This window comes from Rhipicephalus microplus, chromosome X, assembly GCF_043290135.1.
Source record: "Rhipicephalus microplus isolate Deutch F79 chromosome X, USDA_Rmic, whole genome shotgun sequence".
In the NCBI taxonomy this organism is placed as follows: Eukaryota; Metazoa; Arthropoda; class Arachnida; order Ixodida; family Ixodidae; genus Rhipicephalus; species Rhipicephalus microplus.
This window is the reverse complement of record NC_134710.1, coordinates 250404995-250420022: the sequence shown is the minus strand read 5'-3', so window position 1 is coordinate 250420022 and position 15028 is coordinate 250404995. Positions and strand designations below refer to the sequence as shown.

The 15028-nt window shown below is 43.8% G+C and overlaps 1 protein-coding gene and 1 non-coding gene across 5 annotated transcripts in view; both read left to right on the top strand.

Moving 5' to 3' along the window:
* The window catches only part of poe (E3 ubiquitin-protein ligase-like protein poe), a 567105-nt gene that overhangs the window by 382138 nt on the left and 169939 nt on the right, over nucleotides 1–15028 (top strand). The gene's annotated exons all lie outside the window — the stretch shown is intronic.
* Nucleotides 3736–3808, top strand: TRNAS-GCU (transfer RNA serine (anticodon GCU)). Its single transcript has one exon. It is a non-coding gene; the product is annotated as a tRNA-Ser (tRNA).

The following is a 15028-nucleotide window of genomic DNA, read 5'->3' as shown; positions in this document are numbered from 1 at the left end:
TACGAGGTGCGATTTGCCAGAAACATCCGTAAATACGTTGTCGTACCTGGTCAATAAGTTGGCGACTTGCACATGCTGGGTAGGAGAAAGTGACTCCAATATGCTTACGTCAGCAGACGTTTCCTTTCGTTGGAATGGTACGCGTGGTAGCTCGTCACTTTCAGTGTCATCCGCCTGGCAAACAGCTGATGCTTCATGCGGTGGTGCAGGTGGCCGTTCCTCATACTTTTTCACTAGGTTTATATGGAATAGCGTGCTTCTGGTACCGAGGTCATTTAAACAGTCGACATCATTTCTCTTCTCAAGGACATTAAAGGGCCCCTTCCACGTCAGAACCAGTTTGTTGGTATCCGATGGAAGCAGAAGCAGAACCTTGTCTTCAGGGGATAATTGACGTGGTCTGGCCTTTTGGTCATAATGCTTCTTTTGTACTATCTTCGCTTTCTGAAGCTCCTCCTTGGCTAGACGGCAGGTGTCTTCAAAAGGATTCCGCAGTTCGACTACGTACCCGTAGGATGTTTTTACATCATTATCAAGATGATCGGCGGCCCATATTTATTTCAATATCGCCAGGGGACCTCTGATGCAATGGCCGTAGAGCAAGTCGAACGGGGAGAAGCCTGAGGTCGACTGGGGAACTTCGCGATAAGCGAAGAGTAAGGGCGCCAGGTACCTCCCATTTCTTCGGACACTCCTGACACATTCTTCTTATCATTTGTTTCAGGGTGCCGTTGAACTTCTCTACAAGGCTGTTAGCCATGAGATGATATGGGGTTTTTGGCAATTGTCTGAAGGAGAGAAGTCGGCTTAGCTCCTTCATTAGGCGTGACGAGAATAACGTGCCTCTGTCACTGATATCTCCCGTGGGACACCTACACGAGAAAACATCTCCAGAAGTACCTCAGCGACTTTCTCCGTCTCCATGCTCGGCAGTGCTACAGCATCGGGATAACGCGTTGCCATGTCCACTATTGTCAGTACGTACTTGTTTCCGCCCTCTGACATCGGGGATAATGGACCCACAATATCAATGGCTACTCTCTTGAACGGGGTGTCAATTATAGGAGTGTTGCCGAGAGGTACACGAACCACCAAGTGCTTGGGAATAGTTCTTTGACATATATCACACGATTTAACAAATCGTGTGATGTCTGACTGAACCCCTGGCCAGTAGAACTCTTCGAGTACCCAGTCTGTAGTTCGTTTTATTCCCTGATGGCCCGAAAGGATGCCTTCGGGGGCCATTTTCATAACAAAATGTCGGAGGCACCTTGGTGTACCACAAGCTGATTCACCTGCCTCTTAGAGTGAAGGGTGTACTTGCGATAGAGGATTCCGTCCTTCATAAAGAACAATATTTTAGCAAACCTTGTCTTGACCTCTTTGTTAACGACTTCGAAGCATCCATACGAAGGGCTCGAGTTTTGCCAGTGAAGAAAGGTGAAAAAATTTCCACGTGTGCTTCAGGCAGCTTCATCAACCGTCCATACAAGAGGTAAATCGAGGAAATCTTTCCAGTCAGCTTGCTATCAGTCACAAGAGACCTTTTGACAATGATTGAATCGCATCCAGTATCTCGCAGTACTGTTGCGGTATATTCTTCAAGTACACCTTCGCCGTGGGAATCGATTTTTCCTTCAGCATGGCTGGGTGCGTTTCTGCGCACTCCGGACTATAAGGAACACAAAGGGAAGCCTGCGACTCTGAATTATCTTGGCTCCATCTCTTTGTTGAAAAGAGCATGAGCCCTTCTCAACGCTGTTGGCCTTTTTGGAGCAGTCACCTGTTTTATGCCCAGTGCGGCAGCATTTTCCACAAAAGGGTGGCTTTGTACCTGGATCCTTTCTGTTGGTCCAGCAATCAGCAGCTCTGTGACCCTTTTTGTTGCAAAGGAAACACTGCGGTCTCTCTTTGTCATCTTGCCGCTCAGACGTTCGAGTTTGACCTGGAGGCTTGCTCAGGATATCGCCTTTACATTTGCCAAGGTTAATCATCCCCTGGGCCTCCAAGTAGGGGTCTGTAGCCTCCGCAAGTTTTTCAAGGCTTTCATAGTTTCTTTCTTTAAGAAACACAGCGAGTTTCTTATGGCATTGTGCGAGAAACTGCTCCGAGACAATTTTGTCTCGCAGAGCATCGTAGGTCCGGTCTGTCTTGGCCATTTCTTGCCAATGGTCAAAATAACCTAATAGACGCCCGGCAAACTGAGTGCCCGTTTCAGAATTATCTGGTTTGGCTGATCGAAATTTTGTCCAATAGCCTTCTTCTGTGAACCTAAAGCGTTGTAGTAGCATTTTTTTTTAACGTTACGTAGTCCGTGGCATGTTCAGGTGCCATCCTACCAACTACACTCAAGGCCTCTCCAGTCAAGCAAAGGCTTAGTGATAGGGCCCATTTGTCTTGCGGCCAATCTTCACTAGTAGGGACGCGCTCAAGTCGCTTTATATATGCGTCCATCTCATCGCATTCCTCGTTAAAGGCTGGGATGAGTTTATGTGGACTTTGGTAGCTCTGCATGGTGCCTACGGGCGCACCCTCGGTAAGCTGCCCAGTAGTTGTGCTACCTGCTGTCGCACCTAACTGATGCAACCTTAACTTGAGCTCAAGAACTTCCTTCTCTGCTTGTAATCTAGCGACTGCCTCTGCCTCGGCTTCATTCGCGGCATTTCGTTCAGCCAGACGAGCGTCACGTGCCTCTTTTTTGTGTGCGCGTTCTTGGTCCATCCATTCTTTTAGTGCTGACCCACTTAACCCCAATTCCTTTCCGATCGCCGTTAGCTTATCTGCTTCCATCATTGACCGTCACACACACATATGCGATGTGATGCTCTTCTTGGCTGTAACAAGAGTAGTCCTGTCGCGGACGCCAGATACGTCATGGTTAGGTTCGTCACATAGCAAGGCGTGTGATGCGAGGAAGATAGAGACAGTGAGGAAAACAAAATGAAGTTATATTGGACGAAAAAAAAAAAAACTATTGCACATACAGTACTAAAGTCGTACACGCACGCGGTTCACAAACATAAGAAAATAAACAGTCTCACAGTCTGAGCCGTAACCCGGTGCCTTGAAGTGGGACCCGTTGCGTACTCGTATACAGTCGTCTCTGAAGATGGAGACAGTGAGGAAAACAAAATGAAGTTATATTGGACGAAAAAAAAAAAACTATTGCACATACAGTACTAAAGTTGTACACGCACGTGGTTCACAAACATAAGAAAATAAACAGTCTCACAGTCTGAGCCGTAACCCGGTGCCTTGAAGTGGGACCTGTTGCGTACTCGTATGCAGTCGTCTCTTGGGTGCCAGGTCAGCATACCACTGTAAAGGGCATCACCAGGTCTAGGCGTAGCCGCACACTGTCACCGACGTCGGCTCGGTGGACGTGGTCAGCAGCTCCGGTCTTTCGAGGGCGCTCGCCGTACCGGAGATGTCCACAGGACCACTCACCCAGAACTCGTGCCTGGCCACGCCGACACGCCGTGCCCCGAGGACTTAAATGGCTCGAGGACTGGAACCCGGCCTTTCAAACCTCGCGAGTAGTTGCGGGTTCGCCCTAGGCTCCCTTGCGTCGTCTTGTCGCCGTCCGAACAGCTTCATTCTCCGCGAGCGTCTCCTCTTCCTTTTTCAATGGGTGCGCCGCAATGCCCCTTCATTCTTCTCATATTCCAGGTGATGTGGCGCTGTCGTCTGCTATGCTCGCATTTTCTAAGCTACTACTTCACAATAATGGTGCATGCCGCGGTGGTCTAGTGGCTAAGGTACTCGGCTGCTGACCCGCAGGGCGCGGGTTCGAATCCCGCCTGCGGCGGCTGCATTTCCGATGGAGGCGGAAATGTTGTAGGCCCGTGTGCTCAGATTTGGGTGCACGTTAAAGAACCCCAGGTGGTCTAAATTTCCGGAGCCCTCCACTACGGCGTCTCTCATAATCATATAGTGGTTTTGGGACGTTAAACCCCACATATCAATCAATCAACAATAATGGTGCAAGGTGGCGAACAGGAGGTAGGTGAGGATGGACAGGTGGAATTAGTGCATAGAGGGGACGGGGCTGTCGAGCAAGATCCGTGACGGTTGGTAGCCACAACGGCGATCGTCTGGCGGCCTCAGTGTAAGTGAAAGGGGCGGAGATAGGCGAGGGATGGTGTGCGAGATACAGGGCATCAGAATCTTGCTCTTCGATCGCCTTGTGGAGCGTTGAGATCAGCGTGTGCACACTAGTTGGCACGTACGGCACAAGAGACAATTGGTGCGATACTTCTTCTCGGTCGAACTGCTAGATTTGCTGCATTAACATGGTTTGTTTGGAGAAAATAACGCCAATGGTTAACGCAGATGTTGAGGTTTGGACTTCAAGTAGAAATGCGCTATCTCCGCAGCTGGGCGATGGTTTGCGGATATTTAGCAATGAGCATGTGAAAGGCTTCGTCCTCGATACCTTTCATGATGTGCCGTATTTTGTCAGTGCCAGACATGTCGGAATCGATACAACAGCAGAGGTCCAGAACATCCTCAATATACGAGGTGAAGGTCTCGCCAGAGTGCTGTGCGTGGCAGCGCAAGCACTGTTCGGCACGGAGCTTGCGAACAGCAGATCAGCCAAAGACTTCTGCAAAGTGCATCTTGGAGGCTGATCAAAAGGGTATTTCCGCTTTGTGGTTGTTAAACCACAGTTCCGCCACACCCGCGAGATAGAAATTAAGGTAAGCGAGCTTGTCTGTGTCATCCCATGTATTGTGGGCGCTTACTGCTTCATACTGTTACAGCCAGTCTTCAGCGTCTTGGTCGTTGGTCACGTTGAAAATCACTGGATCGCTGTCGTGGCATTCCGGAACTGGTGACAGATGGGATTATGACTGCAGGTGGCTGGGTCATGTCTTCGGGCATTGGCAAGGCGGGGGATTGAGGTAGAGCCTGGGAACGGAGTTCCAGCTTGAGACAACCAGCACTCTCCACGAAATGTAAGAATACTGTTAGACGTCACGCCGGGGTGAAGCAACCGTTTAATGGGCCTAACAGCACCGAGACAGCAGTTTCAGTAGCAGCTACAGCAGCACGAGCCTCCGCCACAACAAACGTCTTCTTCATCGTTTCTATAGCAGAGCCTGTATTTATCACTACACTTTATTTAGTCCAGCTAGATCGATTCCTATTGATTGTGTGTGGTTCGTTTGGTGTCATTGAGATCATTTTGAGAATGTCCTACTGCGGTGCATGTGTTCTTGTGCATTTATCTCAATTCTCGGTTAGTAGAGCACTGCTATTGATAATATTGTCGTTTTAGATATTATCATACATTGAGCTCTCACTCTGACATAAATTGTTATTTGACTTTTAGTGTTCCTTTAAGCGCATCTAGAGTGGAGGCCTTGTTCTTATTAATCGCAAACACTGAGCTGCACGCAATGCCCAATTCGGTGATGTCTGTTTTTTTCCCGCCCTTTTTCTCCCGGGTGATTTGTCTGCCCGCGTATATGCTGCCTCATCTTCAAGCGCCTTCAAGGCTCATCTTCAAGCATGGTGAACTTCCGCTTTTTTTTTTTGGAGGCGGCAACTTTGGGAGCAGACAAATGAGACTGTACAATCGCTACTGACATTTCACGTCACACCTAACACACACAGCGACTGCACGCTGCCATGTGACCATGTGCGGCAGCAGCGGGCACGCAAAGCCAAGAAAGCCAACAACCACTCTGTGAAGCGAACGAACAAAAGTACAGATCCTTGTGCATTGTTTTTAAAAATGTAGTTGGTACTGCTAAATACATGCATTTTCGGTTGGAACACTAAGCAGTCACCTGTACCGATGGGCTAACATCATCATCATTATTGTGGCCAGCTTTTTTTTTAAACGATGGCGGCAGCTACTCAAGGGCTCTGTGGCAATAGTTAGGCATAATATGAGGGTATCACAAGTGTATTAGTGGATTAGAGCAGTTTTTATGGCAGTTATTGTTACAAGTGCAGATTATTTATTTTGTTAATAAGGGACTGCGATAAATGTATGTTTCGTAGTCTCAAATTATGAAGTGCACAAACTCCTATGGGCGTTCGTTAGTGCTCCTAAAATATTTCATTGCAGTGAGAATTTCTTCCCCTCAGGATTTCGTTCTTGTGGGTTTCAATTGTAGTATATATTTGACCACTTTTAACCTTCGTGTAAAGGTTGTTACACTGCAGCATAAAAGTGGTATGCCAAGAAGCGACCTTTTCAGAAGAAATTCGAACTGGTGTGAACTCTCATTCAAAAGTTAAAGGCCAACTCCAGCGATTATTTGAGGTCAGTAGACCCCACTTAAATTTACTGGGTCACGTTCCCGTCATTTATGCCAAATTACAGGCTTGAGAGATTCGCAGATTGTTTTCAAATGAATTTAATAGATTGCCTCCAAACATCCAGCTGGCTTCCCAGAGTTAATGGCAACATTGTGTGTGTAAAGTTGATTTCTACTAGGTGACAGAAGTGATGGAACTTGGTTGTCACTGCAGCGTCTGCTTGTCTCGTTATCTGCTTGACGACGATAATTTCCCCCGCAGAAATCTTAAGCGCAGTTCATGAGGATGGGATTGCACATGCCATGTTGAGGCGCGTGCGGCCGGCGGTGCAAAAGCTTATCTGTCACCTAGACAACCGCCTTCCTCACTTGGCGAGCCCTCGCAGCATGCTGTGGTCTTTTTTCTTTTCTTTTTCTTATTTCTGCCATTTGTTAGTTCACTCTGCTTTCCCTCCTACTCAGTAACGACCTCGTCGTTGACTCCCCAGAGAAGCACCCAGAGCACTTCCTTTCAGATGTGCACTCACTACCGTGTTTGTCACAAAAGATTTCCCGGCAACCGCATTACACAGTAAATTTTTTTACAGCCTTAAGGGTGTAAACTGGCTTGTCACCTGAGAAACACCCTATGGGTGTTTTCAGATACACCCTACTGAAAGGGTGTTAGCTGAACACCCTACACGAAGGGTGTTCAGCAAAATATTAGGGTGCACTCTGAAAAAAGTGCGAGTAAAAAGGGTGTGTTTTTGTCCCACAACAATAATCGTCATCTATATTGCGTTCCATCCTTGCGCTATCGCCCCGCGCCCGGCACAATCCGGTCGCGATCGACATGCCCATTATCAGGGTTACATTGCATTCTCGATAGGAAAGTGGCCCACGCCGAGTTTTCAAGAAAGGAAGCGCACGCAAGCCTGATGACGATTATTGTTGTGGGACAAAAAGACACCCTTTTTACTCGATATTTTTTTAGAGTGTGTTCTTATACTTCAACACCCTTCGAAGAGGGTGTTGAAAGGGTGTGCGACCTTCGAGTAAGGCGTTATTCGAAGGTCGCAGGTTTGGTTCCTGTCCATGGCAAGTTATCTTTTCACCCACATTTCTTTCTTCATATTTACATTACAATTCGGTCTAATAACTTCCCCTATACTTTCCTTGGCAATATTGTCTGTTCTCATTATATATATATATATATATATATATATATATATATATATATATATATCTGTGTGTGTGTATAAGCAAGCTTACTGAAATGCAATGATATTACTCAAAGCCTTCTTTGTAAAGCCGACTATAGAAATTTAGACTGCCTTTTATGGTTATACAATTAAATACAATTATTTAGTGTTAAATAGCATAAGCATCTCGGGTATATCAATTGGTGGCTCAGTGAGTTGATACAGCAAGGGTGCTTGGTATGCGTAGACGTTCGTGTAGACACACAAACACATTATATTGAAAACATTATTATCCGTAACAGTGCACACGTCTCATTCAGGATGCAGACATATACATACTTCAGCAACTTAATTTGCATTTACACTTGGTATTGCGAAACTATGCGAGTTCAGCCTCACCTAGTTCATTTCAAGCTTTCTGATTATACAAAAATAACAGAGCTGCTTTGGTAGACATCGTTTCCACTTATTGATAAATATCTTTTCCCACTTCCTAAAAGTAGACATATATTGGCATAAGATAAATGTCAAGAACTTGTACCACAACACAGGTTTTCTCTCAGCTGAAAGCAAACACATTTATTATGATATTTCATACACTTCATTTTCATTTATACTACAGTTAGAGCATTTTACCGCCAATATTCGAACAGGTAAGGTCAGTGGCTGAAGAAAGATAATTAACAGATCAATCCTCACCCCATGAAGCTTCACCACATATTAAAATTTCAAGTTTTATTTTTCAGCATCTTTCTAGGTAATAGAGACAGCATCCATTTTTCAAAAACACACTCTTCACAACAAAATCAAAATGAGAGCCGACAGGTGGAAAATGCCTCAGATAGGCTGACCAAAGTTTCGATAGGAGAACCTATCTTCGTCAAAGGTGCCTAGCCTTCTCATCCTTGGCATATTAGTTTCAAGGGGGTTAGTAAAGACGTCATCTCCTGGTGGTGGCATGTGTCCCTGTTGGCAATCGTAGCCTGAAAAAAAAAAAACTATAAAGCAGAGAAGTGCAGTCCTTGCTTCATTTCAAGTTGGGTGGTAGTGATTCAGAATGTTCTCAGAGGGTGGAGAAAAAAAGAAAGAGAAACAAAGGAAACACCCAAAGTAGGAGCGGTGTGCTGCCAATGGGTAGCCGCTGCAGACACGAAAAAAGCAAAGAGCTTGAAAGTTCGAAGTCAGCAGACGGTCCCCGCGTTTGGCCATCACAAAGGGTTGCCGACGATAACGGCCTATGCTGTTTTTGAACATCTATGAATGGGACTCATAAGAAAGAGGTCACAAAAAGGCGCAAGAGAGAAGCAGGCGGCTACTTTTAAATGCCAGGATGTCAAAGGTAAGCGACACCAGATGTGTTTGGAAGACCACGTGTTTATTGGGGAAGGTCATTGGTTAAAATATGCTTTCACTATCCCCGTAGGTGTCCCGCTCCACAAAACTGCCTCAAGAATTTGGTGGCATGTTGGCAGAGAAATAGGCAAGTTCGGAATGCAAGGGAATAAGCAATGATGAGAGAAACGCAAAAGAAAAGAAAAAATGAAAAAAAGGCGGATTGGTGGTAGGTAGCACGCTAGTGTTAACAGACGAAGGAAAAAAGGAGACCAAGAGAACTTTGTGGGTTGGCAATGACTTTAACGATGCACGGTAGGAATGTTTATTGAAGCGACAAAAGAGGAAAGAGCAACAAAAGAGAAAAGAAAGCCGAGGTTGAAAGGTTCTAGAAAATAAAAACTTCATAGTATGTATGTAGACACATGCATATCTATAATAAAAATTTTTAAAATTTAGAGTGAATAATATTATTACAATATATAGGTTAGGAGTGATTTCATGTTATACCAGTTATGTCTATTTGAAGGTTGAACGTTTCTAGTCCCTAAACACGGTCGCAATTATTGAAAGGCTTTCAGTGATTCCAAATTACCACGTGCAACATTGATTCCTGATGGGTGTAGAGACATAAATTTGTGTATAAAGTATGATTTCATGTGTTCTTTCTCTTGCGGCGACCGAAAATTATTTTGTTGAACGTAAAGCTTGGCTTTTTCGAAATTGTGGTCCTGTTGGTGGAAGTGACCGGCTACTACTTTCCGAAAATTGTGCTTTGTGTCTGCACGGTGGCCGTTCAGTCTTACGTGAATTGGCGACCCAGTTTCGCCTATATATTGTTTTCTACAGCTGACACACTCAGAAAAGTATATTAGGTTGTTTAAAAGTGCAGGTGAAGCTCTATGTGGCCTTGTGGAATGTAGTCAGACGCTGTGCTTTTTATGTTGGTAGCCGGCTGTATATATTGGCAGGGTGAGCACCTGGGTTAGCCACAGGGATCAGACGTCTTAGTCTAAGTTTGCGTGAACAAGCATGTCTTTAAGTTAGCGTTGCAAATGCCACGTGCCACGCATTGCAAATTCCCGCAAAACTTGAAGCAAACACTAGGACGTCTGGTCCCTGTGGCCGGCCCAGATGCTCCACCTGTAAAAATATATAGCTGGCTAACAACTTAAAAAGCACAGAATCTGACTACATTCATAAGGTCCCATCGATCTTCATCTGCACTTCAAACAACCTAATATACTGTCTTAAGTGTGCCACCTGCAGACAATATATAGGCAAAACTGGGCAGCCAATTCACGTAAGACTGAACAACCACTGTGCAGACACAAAACACAATTTACCAAACGCAGTAGCCAGTTACTTCAACCAACAGGGCCACAATTTCGACCAAGCAAAGTTTTATGTTCTACAAATTTCTGCTCACCATGAGAGAGGAAATACATGGAATGATATTTGATACACAAATGTAAGCACCTACACCGATCACGAATCAATGTAGCACGTCGCAATTCGGAATCACTGAAAGCTAAGCATAATTACGACAGCATTTAGAAACGAGAAATGTTCAACCTTCAAATAGACATATCCGGTATTACATGGAATCGCTCGTAGACTACAAGTTGTACTATTGATGTTCTCTCAAAATTTTTAAAATTATAAATATAGATATACATGTGTCTATATACACACAACTACGACGTTTTTATTTTCCAGAACCTTTCAACCACAGCTGTCTTTCCTCTTTTGTCGCTTCAAAAAACACTCCTACCGTGCACCATTAAGTCATTGCCAAGCCACAAATTTCTCTGCGTCGCTTTTTTCCTTTCCTCGTCTGTTAACGCTAGCGTGTTACCTACCTCCAACCCGCCTTTTTTCATTTTATCCTTTCTTTCTGTGTTTCTCTCGTTGATGCTTATTTCCTTTGCATTCTGAATTTCTCTTTCTCTGCCAACATGCCACCAAATTCTTGAGGCAATTCTGTTGAGCGGGCCACCTACGGGGATAGTAAAAGCATATTTTAACCAATGACTTTCCCAATTAAACACATTCCCTTCCGAACACATCTGGTGTCGCTCACCTTTGACATCTTGGCATTTAAAAGTAGCTGCCTGCTTCTCTCTCGCGCCTTTTTGTAACCTCTTTCTTATGAGTCCCATTCATAGATGTTCGAGAACAGCATAGGCCTTTATCGTCGGCAACCCTTTGTGATGGCCAAACGCGGAGACCATCTGCTGGCTTTGAACTTTCAAGCTCTTTGCTTTTTTCGTGTCTGTAGAGGCAGCACACCGCTCCTGCTTTGCGTGTTTCCTCTTTTTTGCTTCCCTTTTTTTCTCTACCCTCCGAGAACATTGTGAATTGCTACCAGCCAGCTTGAAATGAAATGAGGACTGCACTAGTTTGCTTTCTAGAATTTTTTTCTTTTCCGATGGCAATCACCAACAAGGACACACACCACCACCAGGAGATGACGTCTCTACTAACCCCCTTAAAGCTAACATGCCAAGGATGAGAAGGAAAGGCACTTTTGACGAACATAAGTCCTCCTATCGAAACATCAGCCAGCCTATCTGAGGAACTTCCACTATTCACCCAGACTATCCCACTCTTCACAACAGTTTTTTCTGATCCTAAGGCAGTTTTCAAGGCATTCGAAACACTATGGGCTGTTTATATAAGCTCTGCACACACAATTTAGCCATCTGATGTACAATATGCAAAGTATATCAGAGTGACTTGTTGGGCAGAAGGAAAATTCGTAACTTCATACCTAACTCAGAATACATGCAACAATCATTACCTCTTGCAAAAAATTAGGAATGTAATAAACACCAGCACACACTTCGCAAAGCTGCTCAGAAATGCATCTTGATAAAATACTTAAATATTGTTGTAATTTATGAATGCAAAAACACAACTCCAGTGCACTAGTAGAGATGCCTGGTTGGCACCAAACTGCTGTACTTAAGATGCATCATGGAAGCAAGACCACAGCCCACAACTAATATACCCTTTAGTAACCCTTGATTGCTAAACCGAAGGCCGCAAAATCAAACCATGGCTGTGGTGGCTGCAATTTCGATTAAGGAGGAAATGCCTGACACCTGTCTGCTTAGACGTGGATGCATTTTAAAGAACCCCAGGTGGTCAAAATATCTGAAACCCTCCACTCCAGTGTCCCTGATAATTATATAGTGGTTTTAACACATTAACCTCAGTAAATATTATTATCATTACACCTGAGACGAAATAAAGCAAGCAGTTATTATTATGTAGTTGAAAAAATTCACCATTCAACCCCCCCCCCCCCCCCCCCCCGATCCAAGGACTCACGTTACAATATTCTAGTATGCTTTCTATCAGTTATCATTAACAATGTTAAACATGAGTATGTATCACTGTAAAATATCCGACATGATTTGGTATTGGCAAAGTTAGGTATGATGAATATTCAGTGAAGGTTACATTGAAGATAAAATCATAATAGTGCTACTTCTTATCAACACAAAAAGTGTTTTTAAATGGCCAATTGCACATAAGGCATCAATTAACATGACATGCGAGTCTGGCGAGCAACTCACTCAGTAGATCTTGGAAAACACAAAATATCCAATAAAGAGCTCAGTAAGTAGCACTGACGCATTCATAAATGCGCTGCCTAGTTACATTGAATTTTAGCCTTAATAACAGAAAAACACCTTGGCAGATTGTGTCAAGGGGGACACAAAGTAATAAAGTAATGCTGTCATCTGCCCAATCAACCAAAAATATTGAATTTTCAGTAACGCAAATAAGCAGGTATGTTTGCATTAAAAAGTTGAAGGCAGTCGTGTTTCTGCACAGTCCCACTTGGAAAACTTTTTTGATTATGTTTATGCTCCTAAATATCCCGTTTGAAAGTTTAATTTTGCTTTTCATTATTACGCATGCAAGGCGGTGAGGTTCAGCAAAATATCACTCCATAGCGGAACGAGCAGTCAGTTCTTGCTACCGCCAGCGAATAGCAAGAGTAACCATTATAATGTTTGCCCATGCCTTCCACCCACGGTCAGATTAAATGCATGAAATCAGAGAGTTTGTGCTAGTGCTCACTGTCCTGCACACATAGTAATGCAAGCCGCAACTGAATTTCCAGCAGGATATCTGAGCACAGGCATGCTAGAATTTTTACAAGTGATAATATGTAGAAATGTGACTGGCTCAAATATTTAACACGTACATGATCTCCTGCTGCAATCACTATTAAGTTGATTAATAAAACTTAATGGCACCGCTGACAGTGATAATTATTGTCTCACATTGCATCCTCCTGGATACATAGCTATCAGCAGAGGTGGCTTTTACATACATAACTTACAGCGCTGACTTCTTTTTTAAGGAAAAACAAAAGGGTTAACTTTGAACACCCTGAACCTTTGTGCTCCTTGAATACAGCTACCAGGTGGCTCTCTGCAGCTCGCTTTTCAGGAGAAACAGAAGCCATGCGCCGCTGATGTCCACCAGCAGTCAAATTTTCCACGAGTCGGCCTTGATGATGGGCTAGTCCAGACGTCTCCCACACTCTCTTCCTACGACGAGCATGTATAGGCTGCGAGAGAAACAAACAAACAATTGACTGATGTGTGTGTTAGCGAAGCAGAATTTGGAACTCTATTTAGAATGAACTGGAACGTTGTGCTTTAAAAGAGTAGGATGTACGAAAACCAGACATGTTACAACAAAAACATCCTCAATGTTTTTGGCGAACATAGCTGCAACCTTACGAAAGAATATGCATTTTCCACATAACAGAAGTGTAACAAAATATACTTGAATAGCGCTCTGGCATAGTGCGTATACATGCCAATTCATTAATAGGGCAGCGCATACATGACGGTATGCGCTTTGATCAAGTATCCATTGAAGGTAACACATAAAGTTAAATTACGAATTTTAGTTTGAACACAACTAAAGTAACTTTCTTCCGGCTGCCTACATTAGGACGATTATGCCGATAACATAGAAAATTGGTTTCACTAAATTACTATTGTCAACTGCTAAATTATGGCTGTTAATTCAATGAATCCAGGTGGCTAAAAAGACAGTGCCCCTCACTCATCCCTAACATACCCTCATTACTGGCTGTATAATAAATAATGGGAAAGAATGTGGAAATGCTAATACAACGCACCCATCTTGAGCTAAATACCATCCCAATAAAGCATGCAAGCTTCTGCAACAATCTCAGTAACAAGAATACTGGAAGGCATTGGTCACGGTTTAGCAATACACAATAAACATTTGATGAGACTGATTTCCGAAGTTGTGTAATTGTGGCATTGCCAACAGCTTGGAAACATGCAGTCTATATTCATGATTGTCAGAGTAACATACTGTCCAATTTTTCATTTTCACAGTAACATGTGCATGCCTTATGTATGCATACTATGATGTATAACATTATTGCAAGTTTTGAGTGTTAAATAATTTATTCGTTTCTCCAAACACCACAGATCCCTTCTATAACTGTAGCGCATGCCTATAGAATTTACTTAAGCTTGTCATCTGATGTGGAGACAATTAAAACAACATGCTGATCCCAATTGAAAGCATGACGTTTTGGCCCCCACACAGGAGCCCTATTCACAAGTGACAAAGACTGTGCTTTTATTCGTGGCCAGTGTGTGGTTTTTCAATGTTTTCATGTGTGTTTCTGAGCAGACGGGCATAAGCTTGTAATCTGTTATTAAATGCCATTGGAGGTGGTGGTCTAAACTGTTCTTACTGTTCGTACAAGTTAAAGTGCTTAGCAAAGTTTGAACACAAAGTTTAGGCGAGGCACATACAATATTTAATAAACCACCACAATATAATGAATTCTAAGCATAGCGAAAACAAGCTGGATAAAATAAAATGTGCTCTACCGCATGAACTACTGATCGAATTAGGGCTCGCACAGTTAAGCTACAGTTATTCGGCCCCAATAAGCCATGAAAGTTTTGTTCGGAAATACAGTTCAAGTTTAACGTACGGCTCAAAATTCATGGGTTCCGAACGCATCGGGCAATCTATGTTGCGAGTGTATAACGTAAGCTCAGATTTGACTAAACAGGCTACATAAACACCTAATAAGCGTACATACGTGCAAGCCTTGCGAGACGTATCTAAGACAAGGCAGCATGCAGCACGCGAACTCGAGTAACACGGTAGTTCAAAGATGCGTGCCGGCGTGGATGCATACACCGGCATATGTTCGGCTAC